Source organism: Gossypium arboreum, chromosome 11 (assembly GCF_025698485.1).
Source record: "Gossypium arboreum isolate Shixiya-1 chromosome 11, ASM2569848v2, whole genome shotgun sequence".
Taxonomy (NCBI): Eukaryota; Viridiplantae; Streptophyta; class Magnoliopsida; order Malvales; family Malvaceae; genus Gossypium; species Gossypium arboreum.
Window position 1 is genome coordinate 107,634,543 of NC_069080.1, and position 25,679 is coordinate 107,660,221.

Sequence of the window (25,679 nt, forward strand, 5' to 3'; positions counted from 1 at the left end):
AAACTGGTACCAGATTGATTAAGTACTGTCCTTATGTCTAGGGTTTTTTTCAAAAAATTTGAAATATGGTTCCTATTAAAACACTTAAGTGGTTCAAGTTGGTCATCAAAATTCTCTCGTTTCAAAGGAATGTAGCATCACATCTAGCACGATTGGACGCAATTCTTCATACCTTTGAAAATATGATTGATTTTTTACTTACAAAAACTTTTAGGTTAAAAATTATAAAAAGATATCCAGATATTTAGTCCAACGAAAAATCATACCCAACCCGGTAAGGCACATTTTCCCGAATTTCTAAATATTGAATATTGCCTTGTTTTTAACAAAGAAGTTTAAATAAATAGTTGTAAATTATCTCAAAATGCATTGATTTTATTTGAAACAAAATGGAATAATTGATTTTAAAGAGTTGAAGATCATAAAGCAACATTTTATAAACCAAAAGAAAAATAACAATCATGGGATAATATACATGCATAAAATACAGTAGTTGGTGAATGAAGATAACAGAACCTTATTTAACTAAAATACTGAAATGAATAATTAAATATAATTAATCCAAAATAACCAAATTCACAAGCATGGGTGAGCAACAATTGATTTAACAATACATAAAAACAAGTAAATGTGGTGTAACAAATATATATGAAATAATATAAAAACAATTAACACATGAGGTTAATGTAATACGTAAACAATTTCTAAAAATGAGGATTGATGAACAAATGAAACATGCTAAAATAATTTTAAAAGAAAAACTAAGAATATATATATTTTAAAATAGATATTGCAAAAAAAAAAACATTTGAATCAAATAATGTGCTAAATATTTATAAATAAAACATTTATTTAAAATTGACAATATCTCAACAATAAAAATAATTTAAATAATACATAAAATATGAAGGGATAGCGAGGGTATAAAATATAAAACTAGATACATGTACATGTGAATAAAATTTTAGGGCAATTATATGGAAAAACAACATGGAATTAAAACATGAATTATAAGATTAAATTAATTTTATCATAGGTTATATATGTGATAAATTTTAAAAACATAATTATGTATACAAAGAGATTTTTAAAAAAAACTATATGTATAAAATAACATGGATTTTCCTTTAGATAATAAAAAGAATATATACATTAAAATAGGTGAATAGATTCAAAAGAAATTATAAAATAACATAAAATTAATAGTATACATAAATTAAAATAAATTTTATTACAAATTATACATATAAAATAGCATACAATATGTAAAACTGATAGAATAAAAAAGAAAAAAAATATAATAATGGTTTTTTAAAACTAAATTCAATTATCAAAGCAACTTAAAATACAAAAGCAAGTAATCAAACATTAAAAGAAAATGAATGCGATGAATAAAAAAAATGGGAATAAAAAAACTTAATTAAAACAAAACTGAAAAAAAAGGGACAATTTACAAATAAAATAGTCTTAAAGAGGATCAATGTGCAATGTGTGTGAATGTGCGAGGATTAAAAACGAAATTATTCCAAGTTTCTGAACGCACAATGTAAACATGGATCAAATCAAAACAACGCATAAATTTTAGGAAAGAATTAAGAAACAAGAGAAACATAAATGGGACTCAATCAGACAACAGCAAAACAAAGAAGGACCAAATGCGCAATTAACCCATCAACACGAAAATGCGCGGATCTAGGGTACATGGGTCGGGTCACGCGCGGGTCCTTTCCCCCTTTGAATGGTGCCGTTTCAATTAACTGGACTTTTAATGCATAACATGTGAAAATAATAAGCTATTATGGCGTTACACATATGATAATATGTTTGATGCATCAGATTTTAGAAATAGCAGAACTTAATGAATTTATCATTTTGATAAGGACTAAAATTTTAAAATTTAAAAAGTTCAGGGATTGAAAATGATCAAATTAAAGTATATGGATTAAATCCTAACTTTCACAAAGTACAAAGACTAATAGCAAAATTTAACTTAATTTCTTCAATCTAAAAAAATATTTCCATAATTTTATTTTTTTATAGCAAAAATCGAACTAGGGTTTTATAAAAATAAAACCGAAAAGAACAGAAAAAACATGCTTTATGTCCAAGAGTCATATCATTGCCCACTACAGAAATTAGTTTAAAAAAAACAGCTTAAAAGAAGAGAAAGAAAAAAACATTATTAAAAAAAATCAAAGCATTAAAAGCTCATTTCCTCGAGAGAGCAGCAACCGTCCCATCACCTGTCCAGCCATAATTTTGTTTCTTTTAAATTTAATAATTTTAAAGAACACATAAATAAGAAAATAGGTATAAATTTGTCATTAGTCAATCGTTTTATTTTAGATTTAGATTTTCAATTTTAAATTTACTTAAACTATTGAAATATGATTTGAAATTTTATTACTTTTAAAATATTATATTTTTAAATTATCTTAAATAATAATAATTTACCAATTGTAAGAAATAAAATTTTATTAAATAATAAAACGCATATATTCGCTTCAACTGAATAAAATATGCACTAAAAAGAATACATAATAGTTTACTTCACCTCTTACTTTATAAGAAAAAGTTATTTTAATTATTTATTTAATTGTTTGTTTTTTAACATTTAAAGTAGTGTGATGTGGCAGTTCTCATATTATAAAAGTTATAGAATATTATTATAATTTTTATTATTAAATAAATTATATATATTTGTAATTTTTATGCTTTTTAATTTTTAAATTTAAATTTTTAATTTATTTAAAAATTATGTATACCATGTAAGTAAAATTAATAAATGCATTATAGAGTGGTTTGATAAATAATATAAATTAAAAGTTACATTGAAAATTGAAAAAATATTTTTTATTATAAAATTAGGTAGCAAAATAAGTAGTTATGCGTATTTGAAAAGAAAAATTAACTTCAATTATTACTTGCCCCTCCCGCACGCCCCGTTGTAGTCCTAATAAAAAAAAATGAAAACTACACCTACCCATTTTTCTTATAAAGGATCCCTCCTTCCTTGAAACCTCCTGCTCTCTTTCCACCCACCTTCTTCCTCTCGCTCTCTTTCTTCTGTCTTTTTTTTCGGAGCCTAAGAGCCGATGATTGTGATGCTTTAATATTTCACAAATGATGAGGTTCATTTCTATACTTCAATTTAAAATTTCATTTTTCTCTTTTATTCGTTTATCAATTATTCTATAAATAAAAATCGCTTCTGAAGATAGAAAAAACTTCAATACTACTGTTTCAACTGAAATATGCATGTTAAAGCCTGATTTTTCATTAACCTTAAGTACTCTCTTGCACGTATGGATAGGATCATTGTTAGAGACTAAAATATGTATATAGATATATATATTACAATCTATTTTAGATTTTTTTTGCCATTACTTATGTTTCTTTTATTGTATATGTTCGAATTTATGGCTATGTCTTTCAATAATATTGTTTTTAAAAGAATGCAAATCACTTATTGATATCTATTTTAGATTTTATATAGAAAATAATTTTTATACTTGGAATAAATTTCTTTGAATACATATTTTTTAAGAATATATATCTTGTTTTGAGATTCGACCTTAATTATAGGCTTAAATTTCTTGGAATAACCTTGTTAGTTTCTCTTTCTTTTATTGAGAATACTGAAATCAACTATAATATCTAATCCTAATAATAATAATAATAATAAAACAATGGAAAACAAACATATATTTTCAATGCAAGCATATGGCAAATGAATCTTTGGCTTGCTGTGAATAAAGTTGGAGTTTTAGATTTTAATGAATTAAGTTTAGGTATTATCATATGTAAATATTAAATGTGAATTCTCTCTTAAATTATTTTAGAATGACTTATTCTAACCTAGGTGTAGATACTTGAAAGCCATAATAGTTTATCATTATGTTTTTCATCTTTTGTAGGTAATGAATGAGGTCACTTGGATGCCCTCTAACGAAATCTCATGGAAGAAGACACTTGATTAACCACTTTCATGCGGTCATTTTCAACCAACATTAGTAAAGACGGTCCCAGCTTGGACTTTTCCAAGGGCTGTAGCGTCACTTGCTCGATTCTGTTGGAGTTTCACAAGGGCTCGGCGTCACTCGGTCGATTTTGTTGGACTTTTGCAAGGGCTTCCAAAACCTTCCAACATTTTCATGACACAAAAACAATTAAATTTACCACCGAAAAATACACATACTCACCTGTACCGAGTTGGCAACACAACCCTCTCAAACACGGTACCGAAGCAACGAAAAATAAACGTATCACAAAAAAAATACTATCTAACTAAAAGTCCTTCAAATCTGATTACTCTATATCCTATCCAGCCACTAGAGTTCGAATCTCACCAACTGTAACATCCTGATTTTCGGGTTTATTCGCGATTTTCAATATTTTGTAAAGATTTTTAAAATTTTGTATTTGGATGTGGAATTAGTATTTTGAGTAGGTAAATGGGCTTATAGAAGGCCCATGAGTTGGCCAAAACCCAGTTGAATTTTTGGAATTTTAGACTTAGGAGTTAGGGGTTCTGGCTAAGTGGCCTTAAGTGGAGTGATGGGTAAATTGCATCACAAAAAGAGCCTTGGTTAAGTGGCAAGGGTGACGCCACTAGGCTCCTAGAAAAGTGGCGTGTGGAGCTTTGGGAAGGCAAGGGATCGATTCCCTGTGTTGGCAAATAGATGCATTTATTTTTTAGTGCAGGAGGGGTAAGTGTTGGAGTTCAAGTGGATTCTGCTAAAGGAGAGTTGGATCGGTTTAAATGCTTGGATTAAGGAGGGATAAGGGAGAGATTTAAGGATTTGGATGAGGCTAGGAGTTGGCGAATTATGGGAATTGAAGAGGGAAAAATCGGCAGGGGCTATGTTGTTAGTATTTCGCACTTAGGGTATTGAGTGGTGCCGTTTTCTTCCGCTTTAACACCTTAGGGTTGTTTTTCCTCTCTTTTTCCTCTCTAGCGAAACTACCACCTCCCTATTCCTCTTCTTCTATTTTTCTTTCTTCTTCTTCAAAACTATTCATCATACCTGCTATTCATCAATACTTTTGCCGAATCCATAAAAGCCAAATCCTGTGATCATTGCTTGTGCCGATTTCTTCAAAGCCGTGTTCTCCTATGTTCTTTTGTTTTTATTAATTTGCAATTATCTTTTTAATCCTAGATCTCGACCGCAATTCTACTTCAAGGTTGTAGCCCCACATTATCATCTTCTTCATCACACAAAAGCCAAAAACCATAGATTTGGGGGCTTATAGCGAAACTTCAAGACTTTGGGGAATCGAGTTCTCTGAGTCGTTTGATAGATAAATCTACACTAGATTGCGTGGAAATCAAGTGGGAGTAAGGGGTAAGTACGTATCATCTCGGATCCGTTCTTATTTTGCAAAGTTAAGAAAAGTCAAGTCCCTAAAATTAGGGAGGTTGTCGATTTAGGCATATGGCTCTAAGAGTCTTTAACTGAAGTTTTCTTTCAGTGACTAGAGTCTTCTTAAGCGTTGAATCTAAGGCGTGGTTCATTGGAGCAATCGGATTCGGAGCTAACTATCGATTTTGGCAAAAAGGTAAGGTTTCAAAGGTTTTTAGGGATATGGTTCGATCATGGATAAGTAAGTTTTGGGGGTTTAGTGATTATGGTTTGTAAATAAGAACTGTGCTAATAAATTGTAGGACATCGAAAGGGATCTCAGAAGCAGTCGTCGCGAATCAGGTGTGTACCGAACACCCTTTCTTAGTTCAATTCGGCAAAAGCCGAAATGCCGAAATTCCGGCATTTCATGGTCATGTAAGTATGTGAATGCTCTCAAGTCATAGAGGAATTGTTAGATCTGGCACCGCAAGGTGGTAAGCACGTTCGCGTGATGCTTTAGCGTATTTCGGAAAAAGGGGCTTGATGGGCCAAAACTGGGCCCAATGGGCTTACGGACCAATATGGGTAAGAGATGGGCAAATTAGCCTGTTAGGTAGATGGTGGAATCAAATTGCATAAAACTGATAAAATTATCAATTAGCTTGTGCGTTAGCGTAGATCACGAAATTACCCTAAAGAGCAAAATTACCAAATTACCCTAAAGAGCAAAATTACCGATATACCCCTAGGGTTTTAAATTGGCTGAACTGCATGATTGATCAATGTTGTATTTTACATGATATGCTTTTATTAATATCTGTTGCATGGGGTTGGGGTATTAATGGAGGAAGTACTGAAAGTGGTTCATCCACGATCTTGGCTTTGCCTCAATCGATCGAATTTGAGCGTGCTGTTGCAACTGTGGTGTGTGTAGGGTGGGTTGAGATATTCCCACATGGTGTGTAGGGCTGGTGCAGGCGATGTAGCGGTTGGTGGGTTGAGTAGTCTCCCTAGATGGGCTTGCATTCATTATTTCATTGATACTCATATTCTTGAACGGGCCTATGGGCCACACTGTTATGTAAAAGGGCTAAGGCCTTGCTCTCAGATTCGAAAAGGGCTTCACCCATCGTGTATCGTTATCTGAATAGGGCTTAGGCCCAATGGGCTCGAGCTGATTTGGGCTTTGGATGGGTTTCTGTATACACTGAGTTTTCCCAAACTCACCCCCTTCCTCTTCCATCCTTGCAGGTGAGCCCTAGAATTGGTGGACTTGGAGCTGGGCGGGATTCAGAGTGGCCATGAAGATGGATTGCCAATTTTAAATAAGTTTAGCATTTAATTTGGATTATTTTATTTTTATTATGTTTAAAGTTGTAATAAGGCCGCTCTTTTTAATTATTTTTATTTTGGGGATTATTAAACTGGTTAGCACTAGGGTTCGTTTTATAAAAACTACTTGATTTTTAAAAGATCACGATGACGCGCAAAGTTTCCGCAAAGTAAATGTTTTTCCAAGGAAATAAATATTTTAAACAAACGTTTTCAACTTAAACATTTTCTTAAGACGGACATAATCAAACGATTTTCTCAAAATTATACGAGATGTTAGAGTGTGGCAATGGTGGTGTGCATGTCTAGGATTGGATCCGGGAAGAGCTTGGTACTTAAGCAGTCCGACGGACTCACCTCCTCTTTTTCCTGGTTTCCTACCGGTGCACGACTTCTATTCACTTTAACCTACCTTTAAAAGTGTCTTTACAACACCAACTCAACTTTTCCAAACTAAGTAATCTGAATGTTTTGAACGCATCAATGTGGCGCATCAGATCCGGTCATAACGTCCAGGCCGGGTTTGGGGTGTTACATTTAGTGGTATCAGAGCCTGGTTGCAACAACTCGACTGTGGATCGGGTCCAAAAATCTTTTCAAAAACTTGGGCCTAAGAAGGGTATTTTTTAGAAATGGTAAGTTTTTCGAAGATGTTCAAGTTTTTTTTTTCTATTTGTTAAACGGGGTTAAATCAATAGTTTTAAAATAAAAGTGTTTTCAAATAAAATCTTTTATTTTCGGTAAACAAAAACATGGTAGTTGAAATTTTAAATAGATCGATAAATGAGTGGCACATCTGAATCCCGCACCAAGTCTGTAAGTATCTTTCGCTCTATATATATATCTTGTCTTGCTTGTAAATAATACCGTAGATAATCTTGAGCCTTAGAGATAGAGCTATTGATGATGTAGTATTAGGACTACAAGATGGAACCATAGCTAAATTATGATTGCGCGAAATAACTTTAAAACTTTATCTGCTCATAAGACATTCGGTATTAAGCAAAGAAACCAAGAAACTAATGTCATAAAATTCGTGTCGATAAATCGTTATGAGTACAAGGGCTACTCGAGGAAGAGGCCGTGGTCGAGGCCGAGTAGCACTCAAGTCGGATCGGCGTCATCTCAACACGTGCCGGTGGCGGGTACGCCCACCACCGATTAATGAAAATGGGCCGTATGACCGGGCTGCGGGGATGACGCTTTGTCTCGTGCCATGTTGAGGGTTTTGGAAAGGGTGGCCGAGCTAACGTCGGGCCCATGAATAGGGGTCCATTTCGAACGACTTCGACCAACGGAGCCGAGATTTTAGGGCGATCTGAGTGGCCCCAAATGTGGTAATCTTGGTTGGAAGCCATAGAGCGGATCATGGACGACCCGGACCGCTCGGAGAGCGAAGTTGAAAGGGCGATGTCGTTGTTTGCGGGATGAAGCGTGTCGATGGTGGATTATTGAGAGAAGGTACCCAAATGAAAGGGTAACATGGGAGCTGTTCAAACAGACCTTTAAGGCGAAATATGTTGGAGCTAGCTATGTAGATGCACGCAGAAAGGAGTTCCTGAATCTGACTCAGGGAAATAAGACCATTGCTGAATATGAGGCGGAGTTTCTACGATTGAGTCGGTATGCTAATGGCATCGTTTCCACTGAATATGAGCGCAGCGTACGTTTTGAGGATGGCCTTAGAGATGAGTTAAGGGTGCTCATAGCTCCGCAGAGGGAGCGAGATTTCGCTGCACTGGTAGAGAAGGCTAAGATAGCCGAGAAAGTGAAGCAAACCGAACGGAGGAATCGTGATAAGGACCGGAATCGGTTCAGGAGGGATGCTGGACCAGCGGGTGCTGTAAATCGAAATGTTAAGAGAGCTAGGATGGGGGAACCGGTTCGAGCAGTTCCGGTGAACACAGGTAGACTGCAAGCTTGTGGAGATTGCGGCAGAATGTATCAAGGAGAGTGCTGGAAGTGTTCTGGGGTTTGTTTTCATTGTGGGTCTAAGGAGCATAGGATTAAGGATTGTCCTAGGAGGGCCACTCCAGCTCAAGTGGCCGAACAAGGGGCTGAGCGACCGGCTCAACCTGTGAGGGATGGACCACCGCTGCCAAGAGGTCGTGGACAAGGTCGCGGAGGTAATGGCCGTGGACGTGGGGCACCCGGTAGGGGTATTAGTAACGCGGATGCTCGTCAGCCAGCTTTGGTGTATGCTGCTCGTCGCCGCGAGGAGGGTGACGCACCTGATGTCATAACTGGTACGTTTTTTATCTATGGTGTACCTTATACTGCTCTGATTGATGTGGGATCAACCCATTCGTATGTGGCATATAACATTTCTGGGGCACTGGGCGTGCACTTCGAGGAGACTGTATGTGGGGTGTTTGTGATAAGTCCTTTAGGTCATTCGGTTAAGGTAGAGAAACTCTTCAAGGAGGTGCCTCTGGAGATTCAAGGCAAGGTTTTCTGTGGGGATTTGATGGAGTTATCGTTTGAAGAATTCGATCGATCCTAGGGATGGATTGGTTGACCAAGCATAAGGAAACTTTGGATTGTGCAACTAAGAGGATGGTGTTAAGAATCACAATGATGAAGAGGTTATGATCATTGGAGAACGAAGGATTACTTATCCAATGTAGTATCGGCGTTGAGGGTCGAGAAACCGATGCGCAAGGGATGCGAGGCATATCGGCTTTGGTAAGTCAAGCTGGCGAGGATCCGATTGTGGAGACCATCGAATCGTTAGGGAATTCGGGATGTTTTCCGGAAGAGCTTCTGGATTACCTCCCAATCGGAAGTTGAGTTTGGAATCGATTTGTTACCGAGACGACTCCAGTCTCTATTGCACCCTATAGGATGGCACCAAGGAGTTGGTGGGCCGAAGGCTCAAATTCAAGAGCTATTAGATAGAGGCTTCATTAGGCCTAGTGTGTCTCCTTGGGGAGCACCGGTCTGTTGTAAAGAAGAAGGACGGAACGATGCGCATGTGCATCGATTATCGCCAGTTGAACAAACTGACGATTAAGAATAAGTATCCACTACCAAGGATTGATGACCTGTTCGATCAATTTAGGGGAGCTTCGGTATTCTCCAAAATCGATCTTCGTTCGGATACCATCACTAAGGGTAAAGAAGGGATATTCATAAGACAACATTTGAACTCGATATGGACATTATGAGTTTGTGGTCATGCCGTTTGGGCTAACGAACGCACTGCAGCTTTTTATGGATCTGATGAATCGAGTATTCCAACCTTACTTGGATCGGTTTGTAGTCGTCTTTATCGACGATATCTTGGTATACTCTGAAACGGAGGCGAAGCATGATGAGCATCTCCGTATTGTGCTGCAAGTGTTAAGGGAGAAGGAGCTCTATGCGAAATTTAGCAAGTGTGAATTCTGGTTGAAAGAGGTAACCTTCCTAGGGCATGTGGTCTCTGCCGAGGGGATTAAGGTGGATCCTCGTAAAATTGAAGCTATTCTGGAATGGAAGCCACCTAGGTCAAGATGTATCAGAAATTCGGAGTTTCCTAGGGTTGGCAGGTTACTACAGAAGGTTTGTGGAGGGTTTCTCGGTGATGGTGGCGCCCTTGACAAAACTCATAAGGAAAGGAGTACCATTTGTCTAGACTGAGAAACAGCAAAAAGCTTTTGATCAGTTGAAAAAGGTATTGACCGAAGCGCCAGTGTTGATTCAACCGTGTCTGGAAGGACTTCACCGTATATAGCGATGCGTCGCATGTGGGGTTAGGTTAGCGTCTCGATGCAAGAGGGCAAGGTGGTCGCTATGCATCACGACGACTTAAGGCTCATGAGGTGAATTACCCTACGCATGATTTGGAGCTAGCAATGGTGATTTTTGCGTTAAAATTTGGAGACATTACTTATATGGGGAGAAGTGCATCATATACACAGATCATAAGAGCTTAAAGTATTTGTTGACTCGAAGGAGTTGAACCTTAGGCAACGAAGGTGGGTGGAGTTGCTTAAAGACTACGATCGTTCGATAGAGTACCACCCAGAAAGGCTAATGTGGTGGCGGATGCATTGAGTCGAAGGGTTGTTACGGATTTGAGAGCCTTGTTCGCACGATTAAGTCTATTCGATGATGGAAGCTTATTGGCAGAACTGCAAGTAAGGCCTACTTGGACTGAACAGATTAAGGAAAAAACAGTTGAAGGACGATTCATTAGCTCTTCGGTTCCAGCAAGTTAAGAGTGGTGAGAACGAGGATTTTGGGTTGAACAGTGAAGGAGTTCTGTGTTTTCGTGGAAGGGTTTGTATTCCAAAGGATCCCGAATTGAGGCAGTTAATTCTAAAAGAGGCTCATGGTGGACTCTGTGCCATGCATCCTGGAGGGAATAAGTTATACCGAGACTTGCGAGAGGTGTCTTGGTGGCGGATTAAAACGAGAGGTGACCAATTTGTTGGGAAATGTCGGCGTGCAAGAAAGTTAAGGTGAGCACCAAGCGCCATCGGGATTACTACAACCAGTGAAAATTCCACTATGGAAGTGGGAAAGAGTAACAATGGACTTTGTGAGTGGGTTACCTTTGACACCCACCAAGAAAGATTCGGTGTGGGTAGTTGTGGATAGGTTAACAAAATCTGCTCATTTCATACTGCTTCGCACCGACTACTCACTACAAAAGTTGGCTAAGCTATATGTGGCGAGGTAGTGCGACCGCATGGGGTGCCAGTGTCAATAATCTCTGATCGAGACCCTAGGTTTATGTCTCGGTTTTGGCGGAAGTTGCAAGAAGCGTTGGGAACACGATTGGATTTTAGCACCGCTTTTCACCCACAGACAGATGGACAGTCAGAAAGGGTTATTCAGGTTTTGGAAGATATGTTGAGAGGTTGTATCATCGATTTTTGTGGAAGTTGGGAGGACTACTTACCATTGGCGGAGTTTGCATACAATAACAGCTATCAAGCAAGTATTCAGATGGCACCATATGAAGCACTTTATGGGCGAAGATGTCGACGCCGACGTGTTGGACGAGTTGGGTGAACGACGAGTGCTTGGACCGGAATTGGTGGCGGATAATCGAAAGCAAGGTTAAGTCGATAAGGGGTCGGTTAAAGGAGGCGTCCGATAGATGTAAGTCGTATGCGGATTTGAAGCGCAAAGAGATTGAGTTCGCTGTGGGGGATATGGTTTTCTTGAAGGTATCCCCTTGAAAGAAAATTTTGAGATTTGGTAAGAAGGGTAAGCTGAGCCCACGGTTTATTGGGCCTTACCGAGTTGTTAAACGGGTCGGACCAGTGGCTTATCAGCTAGAGTTGCCACCAGAATCGCATCGTATCCACGACGTTTTTCATGTATCCATGCTTGAGTGATACCGATCCGACCCAACTCATATCATACCGATTCTTTGAAATCGAGGTATAGTCGATTTAACTTTCAAGAGGAACTGTGCAAATACTTGATCGTGACGTCAAGATGTTGAGAAGGAAATCGGTTCCACTAGTGAAAGTACTTTGGAGAAACCATGGCAAGGAGGAAGCTACCGGGAGAACGAGGAGGCTATGCAAGGCAACAATACCCTCAACTGTTCTGATAAGGTAAAATTTCGAGGTCGAAATTTCTTTAAGGAGGGTAGAGTTGTAACATCCTGATTTTCGGGTTTATTCGCGATTTTCAATATTTTGTAAAGATTTTTAAAATTTTGTATTTGGATGTGGAATTAGTATTTTGAGTAGGTAAATGGGCTTATAGAAGGCCCATGAGTTGGCCAAAACCCAGTTGAATTTTTGGAATTTTAGACTTAGGAGTTAGGGGTTCTGGCTAAGTGGCCTTAAGTGGAGTGATGGGTAAATTGCATCACAAAAAGAGCCTTGGTTAAGTGGCAAGGGTGACGCCACTAGGCTCCTAGAAAAGTGGCGTGTGGAGCTTTGGGAAGGCAAGGGATCGATTCCCTGTGTTGGCAAATAGATGCATTTATTTTTTTAGTGCAGGAGGGGTAAGTGTTGGAGTTCAGGTGGATTCTGCTAAAGGAGAGTTGGATCAGTTTAAATGCTTGGATTAAGGAGGGATAAGGGGAGAGATTTAAGGGATTTGGATGAGGCTAGGAGTTGGCCGAATTATGGGAATTGAAGAGGGAAAAATCGGCAGGGGGCTATGTTGTTAGTATTTCGGCACTTAGGGTATTGAGTGGTGCCGTTTTTCTTCTGCTTTAACACCTTAGGGTTGTTTTTCCTCTCTTTTTCCTCTCTAGCCGAAACTACCACCTCCCCTATTCCTCTTCTTCTATTTTTCTTTCTTCTTCTTCAAAACTATTCATCATACCTGCTATTCATCAATACTTTTGCCGAATCCATAAAAGCCGAAATCCTGTGATCATTGCTTGTGCCGATTTCTTCAAAGCCAGGTTCTCCTATGTTCTTTTGTTTTTATTAATTTGCAATTATCTTTTCTTAATCCTAGATCTCTGACCGCAATTCTACTTCAAGGTTGTAGCCCCACATTATCATCTTCTTCATCACACAAAAGCCGAAAAACCATAGATTTGGGGGCTTATAGTCGAAACTTCAAGACTTTGGGGAATCGAGTTCTACCGTCGTTTGATAGATAAATCTACACTAGATTGCGTGGAAATCAAGTGGGAGTAAGGGGTAAGTACGTATCATCTCGGATCCGTTCTTATTTTGCAAAGTTAAGAAAAGTCAAGTCCCTAAAATTAGGGAGGTCATCGATTTAGGCATATGGCTCTAAGAGTCTTTAACGATGTTTTCTTTCGGTGACTAGAGTCTTCTTAAGCGTTGAATCTAAGGCGTGGTTCATTGGAGCAATCGGATTCGAGCTAACTATCGATTTTGGCAAAAGGTAAGGTTTCAAAGGTTTTAGGGATATGGTTCGATCATGGATAAGTAAGTTTTGGGGTTTAGTGATTATGGTTTGTAAATAAGAACTGTGCTAATAAATTGTAGGACATCGAAGGGATCTCGAAAGCGCCGTCATGAATCGGTGTGTCTAAACACCCTTTCTTAGTTCAATTAAAAAGTTTAAAATGCCAAATTCCGGCATTTCATGGTCATGTAAGTATGTGAATGCTCTCAAGTCATAGAGGAATTGTTAGATTTGGCACCGCAAGGTGGTAAGCACGTTCGCGTGATGCTTTAGCGTATTTCGAAAAAGGGCTTGATGGGCCAAAATGGGCCCAATGGGCTTACGGACCAATATGGGTAAGAGATGGGCAAATTAGCTCATTAGGTAGATGGTGGAATCAAATTGCATAAAACTGATAAAAATTACTGAATTAGCTTGTGCATGAGCGTAGATCACGAAATTACCCTAAAGAGCAAAATTACCAAATTACCCTTAAAGAGCAAAATTACCGATATACCCCTAGGGTTTTAAATTGGTGAACGCATGATTGATCAATGTTGTATTTTACATGATATGCTTTTATTAATATCTGTGCATGGGGTTGGGGTATTAATGGAGGAAGTATGAAAGTGGTTCATCCACGTCTTGGAGGCTTTGCCTCAATCGATGAATTTGAGTGCGTTCTTTGCAATCTGTGTGTGTGTAGGGTGGGTGGGTTGAGATATTCCCACATGGTGTGTAGGGCTGATGCAGGCGGTGTAGCGGTTGGTGGGTTGAGTAGTCTCCCGGATGGGCTTGCATTCATTATTTCTGTTGATACTCATGTTCTCGAACGGGCCTATGGGCCACACTGTTATGTAAAAGGGCTAAGGCCTTGCTCTCAGATTCGAAAAGGGCTTGACCTCTTGTGTAATCGTTATCTGAATAGGGCTTAGGCCCAATGGGCTCGAGCTGATTTGGGCTTTGGATGGGTTTCAGATACACCGAGTTTTCCCAAACTCGCCCCTTCCTCTTCCATCCTTGCAGGTGAGCCCTAGAATTGGTGGACTTGGAGTCAAGGGATTCAGAGTGGCCATGAAGATGGATTGCCAATTTTAAATAAGTTTAGCATTTAATTTGGATTATTTTATTTTATTATGTTTAAAGTTGTAATAAGGCCGCTCTTTTTAATTATTTTTATTTTGGGGATTATTAAACTGGTTAGCACTAGGGTTCGTTTTATAAAAACTACTTGATTTTTAAAAGATCACGATGACGCATAAAGTTTCCACAAAGTAAATGTTTTTCCAAGGAAATAAATATTTTAAACAAACGTTTTCAACTTAAACATTTTCTTAAGACGGACATAATCAAACGATTTTCTCAAAATTATACGAGATGTTAGAGTGTGGCAATGGTGGTGTGCATGTCTAGGATTGGATCCGGGAAGAGCTTGGTACTTAAGCAATCAACGGACTCACCTCCTCTTTTTTCCGGTTTCCTACCTGGTGCACAACTTCTATTCACTTTAACCTACCTTTAAAAGTGTCTTTTACAACACCAACTCAGCTTTTCCAAACTAAGTAATACGGAATGTTTTGAACGCATCAATGTGGCGCATCAGATCCGGTCATAACGTCCAAGCCGGGTTTGGGGTGTTACACCAACAAACTACTACCATGAGCGACACAGAAGAAGAAATAGTAAAAATATTTCCATTTACATATACAAGGAATCAAACACGACATAAGCAAATCTGCAAAGCGCTCAACCACCAAACCAAACCAAACTACTTGATATAATTTTATAAATTCATACATAAGAAAGTTGGGGCGTTACACAGAAAAACTTTTGAATTGATCAAATTATCTTTTATTGTTCATTATATTACTAAATTAACATTTAAATAATAAAATTTTAAATAAAATAATTAATTTCTCAATAATTAAAAATGTTTCAAATAAAATTATAACAATATATTTAAAAAAGCAGTTCATTAATTAAACAAATTCATACTCATACAAAGTATTTTAATATTTAAAGAACTCTATAGTTGTTAATTAGTAGTAATTAATATGTCAATTAATTTTAATAATTAAATATTACAATGATAAATAAATAAGCAACATACTTAATTTATTTAAGTGAACAATTATTGTGATAAATAAACAAGAAACATAATTTTAATTATCCTCTTATAGTATTCTTATATCATAAATATAAACAATAATGTGTAGTTTTTAATTAAAATCCATCTACTGCATTCACATTGTCCCTTATAAGTTCCTACGAGACCTTAAAACATGCTTAAAAAAGGTTCGGGACTAAACCGATAACATTTAAAAACTTCAGGAAACTTGTAAAATTTTTCCACATACAGGCTCACACGCTTGTGTGAATAGGCCGTGTCTTTGCGGCTACCAGACATGCCCGTGTCATAGTGTAACACCCCATACCCGTACCCGAGGCCGGGATAAGGTACAAGGCATTACTGAACATATACATAAATCCTCATGCAAAACGGGACCATAAAATTTCATTCAAATTAATTTCACGAACAAACATGTATAACTTCCCTATCGTGAGCCTACGAAGCCCACAACATACATTAAAATGATCCGGGACTAAACCGAGAACTTTGGAAAGTCCTGGGAAAACTTAGAAATTTTTCTCATGAAACAAGATCACACGCCCATGTGGATGTAGGGGCACGTCTGTGTGCTATCAACACGCCCATGTCCTCAGGCTGTGTCCCTCACATGGCCGAGACACATGGTCGTGTCTTAGCTCGTGTGACCAAATCTAGACATTCTGTTTTGCTAAATTAAAGTGCAGGGGACACACGGCCAGATTACACGCCCATGGAGATGACCGTGTGTCACACACGGCCTAGACACATGCCCATGTGTCTACCCTTGTGGACAAATACAAGGCTATTTTCCAAGCCATTTTGTCACCCTCACTTGCACATATTCACACAACATCATCAGGCACATTATCAAGCATATAAATGCAATTAAACTAACCTCAATCATGCAATAACATATCATCCACCTAACTTTATTTATCATGCTTAAACCTTATACTTAGCCAACTCTCATGGCTACGACCACCTCAAATGGTCGTAAAGCATACATCCAACACACATGCCATATTGCCAACCATCCATGGCAAACCAACATAATCACATGTTAAACATTAGACATAATATGAATAGCTAAATTTACAAGCTATAATCAAAATGAGCCACATCTCATGGCCATATACAATAGCACAATATAGGCCATTACATTTGGCCAAATTATAATAACACATGTCATAAACTAGGTCCCTATACATGCCACTCACTTGATAATTCTAACATATGTTTTAATACTCCCAAGGTGTTGGCTCGATAGTGTGATGCTGCCTCCGACGATCTCCAACCCCGAGCTAACCTAAAAATACTAAAAGAAATGGAAAGGAGGGAGTAAGCTTTATGCTTAATAAGCTCACATGAGAAGAATAAGCAATCTGTTAACATGCTATTTCTAAATTCTCATATTTATTCATAGTCCAGTCATGCTGTTTTCTCGAGTCATAGACACTAAATTATTTATATCTAGGGCTACGGAACTCCAAATTAATACCCACTAATTTTTCTAGAAACTAGACTCATATATATTCTTACCTTTAAATTTTTACAATTTTTGGTTTAGCCAATTAGTACAGTTTATTCATTAAATTCACCCCTGTTCCGATGTCCATCTGTCCTACCTCTCTTTACTAAAAATTATTTATCTCATAGTACAAAACTCGGATAATGTCATTGTTTATTTCTATTAAAAATAGACTCATCTAATATTCTAGGCATATAAGTTATAAGCCATAATTATTTTCATACAATTTTTAATGATTTTCCAAATTTGAGATGGGGGAGTCCAAAATCACTCTGACCCTATTTCTAAAACAATTAAATATCTCATACTATGAAACTCTTTTGCTTACATCACTTCTTTCATGTGAAACTAGACTCAATAAGCTTTAATTCCATATTTTATTTAGCCTTTAATTCGACTTCCACAATTTTTGGTGGATTTTCATATTTGGACTACTGCTGCTGTCCAAACTGTTCTAGTGCAATAAAATAATCACCATCATAAGTTCGTCATACAAATTATTCTCATAAGCAACATTCATTCATTTGCAAATCTTATCATAATTCTGTTCCATTTCACATGTCAAACACGTGTTCATGGGTTTCTGAGTACTTACCTGTGCTATGGGTTTCTGAGTACTTACCCGTGCTATCTCTTAGCACAACCGCTCATTCAAACATGACAATCATATGCATGATATTAGTATCATATGTACATAATTGAGTATATCATGGCGAGAAATTTTAATTCATTTCTCGTATTAATCCCGTTAAATTTCTTAGAATCTCAATGGATATTCCATTTACTGTCAATTCGTACAAGTGATCATTTCAAGTACGCACTCCCGCAAACCTTGCAACTTACGGCAGGATTACCAGTCCACGTTAAATACCCCGTAGTTTAACTCATAGAGTAGACGTCGGGATTACCAGTCCATGCTAAATCCCTTACAAGGACATGTGCTCTAATGAGCTCGGATCTGAATTACCAATCCAGGCTAAATTTAGATCCTAATCGGATGACCAGTCCGGGCTAAATCCATTTCAGCACACATATTCTTCGGGAGGGTTGATCACATAAGGAACACCCCTCCGGGCTAGATTCTTTCTATATTGAGATCAACGGATTACCCGTCCGGGCTAAATCGTTTTTTGCAACATGTCATGTAAACAATGATTTATCCATCAGATATTCCTTTTTATTCAACCGGGATTTTCTCTTTTCATCAAGTATATCAACATGCATAGATGATTATGAAATGTGCCTTCAATTCAACACATTTTCATGTTTATTTGGGCATTAGTCCATACAATAAAATTAACATATCACCTAGTTTTCATACAAACTTATTCATTTCATTTAAAATGTCAATTTCCATCAAATGTCCATTAAGGTCAAATTCAATACAATCATAGTAATATATATTTCATGTATAACAATAATAATATGAATAATATGCTTATTAAATCACACGAACTTACCTCGAATACGGAAACGGTAAAATTACCATTTTAGTCGAAAACTTGTATTTTCCTTGATTTAAGCCTGAATCTCGATTTCCTTGATCTATCATTTCAAATATAGCCTATTTAGGACTCACATTATTCAAATTAACCCAAAACATATTTTTGGAAAATTATATTGTTTCTCCTAAACTTTTTTAAAATTACACTTTTGCCCCTAGGCTCGTAAAATGATTTTTATTCAATTTTCCCACTCTATAGGCCTAGTCGAACCATTTTTATAACTATAGCAAACTTCAATTCTCATCATAACATCCTTTTACACCATTTTTACAACTTTTACAAAACGGTCCTTTCGAACGTTTTCAACGAAAATCGCTTAGTAAAAGTCGTTTATTTAACACCCAACACTCATTTTCTTCCATTAAACATCAAAATGCTTGCATGTCACATATGGTTCAATTTTTAAACATAAACCCTAGCTCAAAATAATGGTAGAAATGAGTAGATCATGTTACCGGGACTTCAAAAATGTAAAGAACATTAAAAACGGGGATCGAGATCACTTACTATGAAGCTTGGAAGCTTGAACCAAACCCTAGCCATGGCTTCTATGGGTGTTTCGGCTGGTACATGGAGAAAATGACAAATTTTGGCTATTTTGGCTTTTTAATTCCTTTAATTATTAGTTTACCAAAATGCCTTAACTTAAAAATATTTTATTACACCCATTTCATGTCTATTTTTTTTCCATCACTAACTCATGGTCTAATTACCATTTAAGGACCTTTAATTTAAAAAATCATAACAATTTGACACTTCTAATATTTAGAACTCAACTTTTACACTTTTTACAATTTAGTCTTTTTGACTAAATTGAGTGCCCGTACATTAAAATTTTCGAACGAAATTTTCACGAAATCATTCTGCGAAATCGTAGACCATAAAAATATAATAAAAATAAAATTTTCTTCATCGAATTTGTGGTCCCGAAATCACTGTTCCGACTAGGCCCAAAATCGGGATGTTACACATAGGCCGTGTGAAAACAGGGCACACATATTGACTTGCACCACACGGCCAAGAACACGTCCGTGTGCTAGGCCGTGTGAAATTTAGAGAGGTTACTGACTTGGGTCACACGGCCGACCACATGCCCATGTGTCTAGCCCGTGTACCCTTCGAAATGGCCACACATGCCCGTGTGCTAGGCTATGTGCCATTTAAGGGGTATACTAACTTATGTCACACGGCCAGTCACACGCCCGTGTGTGAACCCGTGTGACACACACGGCCAGTAGACACGCCCATGTGTCTAGACCGTGTCAAAATTGTAGGGTTTACTGACATAATTCTAGGGCTACCCTAGGGGACACACAGCCATGTAGCATGACCGTGTGTCGCACACGACTGAGACACACACCCGTGTCTCTGCTCGTGTGAACAAAAATAGGTCATTTGTAAAGCCAAATTGCCACCCTTTTCTCATGCACACCTAGCCATCAAAATAGTATCATTTCAACACATATATAGGCATCCAAAACATGCCAATTCACACACATATCATGCCATCTATCATCAATCAATTCAACTACTAAATTCCATACTCAAAACTTACCAAATCATCATGCCAAATCATCAAACTCACATAACTCCTAAATGAATTTTCTCACCTTTCTATCAACCAAATCATGCTTCTCAAACATACCAATTCATCATCCATAAATCATACCAAAATTTACCATTCCTTAAGCATTAATACATCAACTAATTACTATCCAAATGAGTAATCACTTAGCCATAACAACAACCATGGCAAACATCCCAAAACACATTATAACTTATATACATCACATATAAAATCTATCAAACACATAATTCAAGCCAACTTAAATGGCCATACACATTAACATTTACAAGCCAAATCTCATGGTTAATATTATGACTCAAAATATACCAAAATGACACTAGTCTATACATGCCATATACCTTATATACAGAGCTTCAAAAGTACTAACGAGATGATTGATAGTGTGATGACATTTCCTGACGATCCCTGAGTCCGAGTTAGCTTTGATTCTCTACAAAATATAGAAAAATAATACACAGTAAGCTTCATAGCTTAGCAAGTTTGTACTAAATATACTCAACAGTTCATAATATACAAATCATCAATTTGAACTAATTCATATCTAAAACATGGTGACCAACAAACTTTCCTCATACTTAGTCTAGTGTTTATGAACAAGTTCATAAATTCGTCTATTTGGATTTCATGCTTTATATGTACATACCTGTACAAATTTATATCGAACTCATATCTTTACTTGATACTGTCGAATACTTGATATCTTACACACTAAGTGCTAAAGCATAGCCGAAGCTATTATAATCTCGCACACTAAGTGCCTTTCATAGCCCAAGCTATCTCAACCTCGCACACTAAGTGCCATATATAGCCGAAGCTATTCCGATTCACACACTAAGTGCTTTATATAGCCGAAGCTATCTAGAAACGCACACTAATTCGTCGTACACAACCATCGTCTCATATATATAATTTATACAATATTAAAGCATTATAAACATAACTGTAACAATGTCTATCACGTGCGAACTTACCTCGAACGTAAAAACGACAAAACTAGTCGATTAGTCGAGTACTTTGTTCTTGCATCGGTCTAAGTCCGGGTTCCTCTTTTCTTGATCTAAATACATTTAAAATTAACTCTTTTATTTATCAACATATTCAATTTAGTTCACAAACACATATTTGGGCATTTTTGCACTTTAGCCCCTAAAGTTTCACATTTATACAATTTAGCCCCTATTTCATAAATACACAAAATTCACAAAAATTCAATAAGATCCATGCTTAGCCGAATTACTATAGTGCCCCTAGCAGCCCATATTTTACAATATTTCACACATTTAACCACATATTTTCATCTTTTCACAAATTAATCCCTTTTATGCAATTTCACCAAAAATTTCTTTATAAAACTTGCAAAACTAACCACAATTATTCATTTTTTCATCACCAGCTATCAAAAAGCTCAAGCATTCATCAATGAAACTTCATAAAATCATCAAAAACTTCAAAAATTAAGACATGGGCTAGCTAGTACTCAAAGCAACAAGGGCCGAATAGATGAAAGCTCTAAACCAAGATGAACAAGGGCCGAATGGATGAAAGCTCTAAACTGAACAAATTTCATATCTCAATCAAGATGAACAAGCCGAATGGATGAAAGAAGAAAATATATATATATATATATATATATATACATACATATACCAAAAATATATTCATAATAATAGTATTGAGTATTAAAAGTATATATCTAATATAGAAGAAAATATAGGCATAATATAGTATTGAAAGTATTTACATGGGATATATAAAAATGTATGAATAATGTGATATTAAAATATATACATACTATACATAAAAATATAATATTAAAATATATATACAATGATATATATATGAAATATATACATAATGTAGTTATAAAATATATATATATATATATATACATAAGATAATAGTATTAAACGCGAAATAAAATGAACGTATATATAAACATATAATAATAATAAGTAAAGTGACAAAATTAATATTAAAATACCAATAATGCCATATATATATATATATATATATATATACATAATAATAGAAATGAAAAGTATATACATAATAGTACTAAAAATATATGCATAATATATATATACATAATATATATAAAATAAACGTATACAATAGAAATAATAATAATATAAAAAATATATTAATAATACTACATAGGTATGACATATAAGTATCAAGTGAAAAATAATACCAATACTAATAATGGTAATATACGATGAATAATGGATATAATAATAATAATAATAATAATGATAGTTTAAATAATAATAAAATAAATAAAAATAAAGGTGAAAAAGGACGAAAATCGAAACAAAAACGAAGTTTGGGGCGAATTTAAAAAAAAGGAATAAAGAGAAAAGGATTAAATTGCAACATACGCACAACCTGGAAGTACTGAAAACGCAATATTCCCCCATTCTAAAATACAGCGCGTGGCCGAGGACCGAATTGAAAAGCGCGACAAATTCTAGGGTCGAATTAAAAGTAAAAATAGCTTGATTGTAAATACATGAAAAAGCGGAAGGGCTAAATGCGCAAATAGCCCTTCCGTTTAAAAAAACACGCGGATCCTCTTCCCAGGGGGGTCAGGTCACGGGTTCCCTCCCCAAAATGAAGTCGTTTTGCATCTGGGGAGGGAACCCCAAAACGCTGCCGTTTTGGTCAGCTTATAAAACCCCAAAAAAAATTTTAACAGCTCATTTCATTGCTGTTTCAGAAAAAAAAAGGGGAGAATTCTCCTTTTCTCTCTGGGTAACCCCAGATCCCGGCCAGGAGGGCCACCGCACACCACCGCTGTCGCCGTCGCCGGCCACCGCGTAAAGTACGTATATTTTCTTTTTTTTTGTATTTATTTTTTATGAGCCCCATTTGTGTGTTTGTTGACTTGAATCGAGTCTCTCTAGTTTTAATAAGAGAAATAATTTCAATGAGTTTACTCTTCATTACTGAAAACATAATAAAAGATTAGTTGGAAGGCACGATGCCAGTAATTGTAACTAATTTATTAAAGAGTATTGAAATTTATCTTAGCATCGATGATCAAAATTGAGATTTTACTTTGATTGGATTTACGTTAGATTGATTTCTCAAATTTTATTTTTAATTTTAAAAATTTTCTTATTTTATTGAAGAAATAAACTTTTTTCGATGCGTATGAATATGACCCTAGTCATTGTTATTTACCTATCTTTTCTAGTAAAACTTTTATTTTTGTTGGATTTAATATCTATTATTTTGCTTAACCAAATTTCTCAAAATCACTTTTTGATAAAAAAATAATGTAAATGGAATTCAACTTTTACATACGAAATTGTGCATTTCCTTAAAATTTGTTCTTCTATAAGCAGTACTAAAGGATACTCCTCATATGAACAATCTTCTTTTAAGTCTCATAAAAGTTAACTCTATAACGTGACTCGGATTTGACTTATATTTTCTTAACATCGAGACAAGAAATATATTATGCTGTCTAAATAAAGCGAATGAAAGTATCTATGTATGATATGCATCTCCTATCCTTTCAAGGGTTTCAAAAAGCTACACTTAATAAAGATTATGTTTCACCAATCTTGAATTTCAATTTTCATCTCATGATATCACCAAAACTTTTTTTCTTTTTGGTCAAATTTGAGCTACTCGTGGATGTTATCTAACAAATTCAACATTCCCAACTGGTTGTTGAAAAGGTACAAACCCAATAAGTACCTTTTACCTACATATTCTTAACAAAGAGGAGGTCTACAATTTCTTCTATACAAAGCTTCAAATTTGTGGAAGCGAATCATAGAAATCAAGAGAAGAGTGTAGGTTTGAATTTGTTAGTACAGTCGATAAAGTGCCAACACTAATTTACGTACTTCAAGCTATCTTTTCAATGCTAATATTGTTTATGAATTTGTTGATGTACTTTGGTTATTGATACACGTGACTATATCTTTGGTACGTAACTCTAATTGCATTAGCACAAACTAAATTTCTCCACCAAACAATATGGTGATGCTTCTTAACTGCTTAATAATCGGGAAAAACATTTATCGGATATAATAGTTTCAATTAGTATACTGCATTATTCATTATACTTATTTCAACAACTATCTAATATGATAAATTTGAACACAAAAAATATGAAGTTTTGAAGTTCATAGACACATGATACTCCTGAAAATAACTAGTTGGAATATACAAATTCCATATAACTTACTGCAAATATATTCATCACAACCGTCTTCTCAATCAAAAGCAAAATTACAAAACTTCAACTTGTATTGGGTGGGGTGCGCCAGGCCTGAGCTATAGTTCAACGCTTAGGCGACGCATGAAAGCCCCAGAAGCAAGCTACTGTGGTTAGCTTTCCCCCTAGAAAAATTAATTTAATATCGTGTGAGCCAATGGCCCACGTATCAGATATTAAACTGATAAGAACAGATACTACACTTGATCTTAGCCAAAAGGCCGAGAAAGGTATGCTTGTTCCAAGTCAAGCTCGCTCTCTTTATAAGAAGTCTCCTGCTTCCTAGTGTCATCCGAGCCTGATGTGGGAGAAATAGGCTTTGCTTAGCTGTGATGATTGAATAGGGTTTGTCCTCAAACCTTCCTTTCAAGGCAATGTTATTCAACAAATAATGAGAATATAAGGAAAATAAACAATTATTGAAGAAGCATATTTATTTGGAGTTAAACCTATTGCCTAATATTTTTGAATGAGAATGGAACACGTTAACCATCACAGCGTATATATACATGATGAAATATCAGAAATCAGCTTCTCTCCCTCTATTGTCCAATGCGAGTTCGAACAATTAATTTTCAGTATGGTGATCTTGGCTTTGCTTAAATATCTTATAACCATGCAAGATTTGTCTATACAATACTGTCAAAGTTTAATATAAGCAAGTTAGAGAGGAATCAAGAAAGGGAGCACTTCTTCATCTAGGAAACAAACAAGCTTTGGCTTTTTGTAAGTCTCTGTCCCCTGTATATGGTTGCTGCTTTCTTGTTAGCTTTCATAAAGTATTTACTGCTTATAGAAGTATTTACTTCTTCATCTGAACACTACATTTGCAATGGTAATCATACTTGGATTCTGGCTGCTAAGTAAAGGGACTAAGAAATGGAATTGAATAGATCAACAGGGACTAAGAAAGCATCTCCATGGTATAGCACTTTAGCGATGAAACGGTTCTTAGGTTGGATGTAACAAAGGCCACATAGAGTGCGACTCTAGAACTACTAAGATCTCATTGGCCCGAGGGTGGGTGTGAGGAGGGTTTAGGTCATAAGGTGCGTAATAAATTCGAGCCAAAGATATGCCAAGAGCATTAAGTCCTGGTATTTGTTATTGACAGGAGTGACTTTTTTATCCTAGTTGATTTGATGTGTTTCCAGGCAAGTCGAGTCCTGAAAAGGACATGCTTTGGGTCCTTGCAGAACTAGCAATTAACAGATACAG

The 25,679-nt window shown here is 36.1% G+C and overlaps 1 long non-coding RNA gene and 1 other non-coding gene across 2 annotated transcripts; one reads left to right on the forward strand and one right to left on the reverse strand.

Annotated features, from left to right (window-relative positions):
* The first annotated feature begins 5,474 nt into the window (after positions 1-5,474).
* On the forward strand, positions 5,475-6,820 carry LOC128284326 (uncharacterized). The gene is made up of 3 exons (XR_008274734.1): positions 5,475-5,562; positions 5,669-5,708; positions 6,600-6,820. It is a non-coding gene; the product is annotated as an uncharacterized LOC128284326 (long non-coding RNA).
* A 17,679-nt stretch (positions 6,821-24,499) lies between these two features.
* Positions 24,500-24,695, reverse strand: LOC128284767 (U2 spliceosomal RNA). Its single transcript, XR_008275189.1, has one exon. It is a non-coding gene; the product is annotated as a U2 spliceosomal RNA (small nuclear RNA).
* Positions 24,696-25,679: the final 984 nt, after the last annotated feature.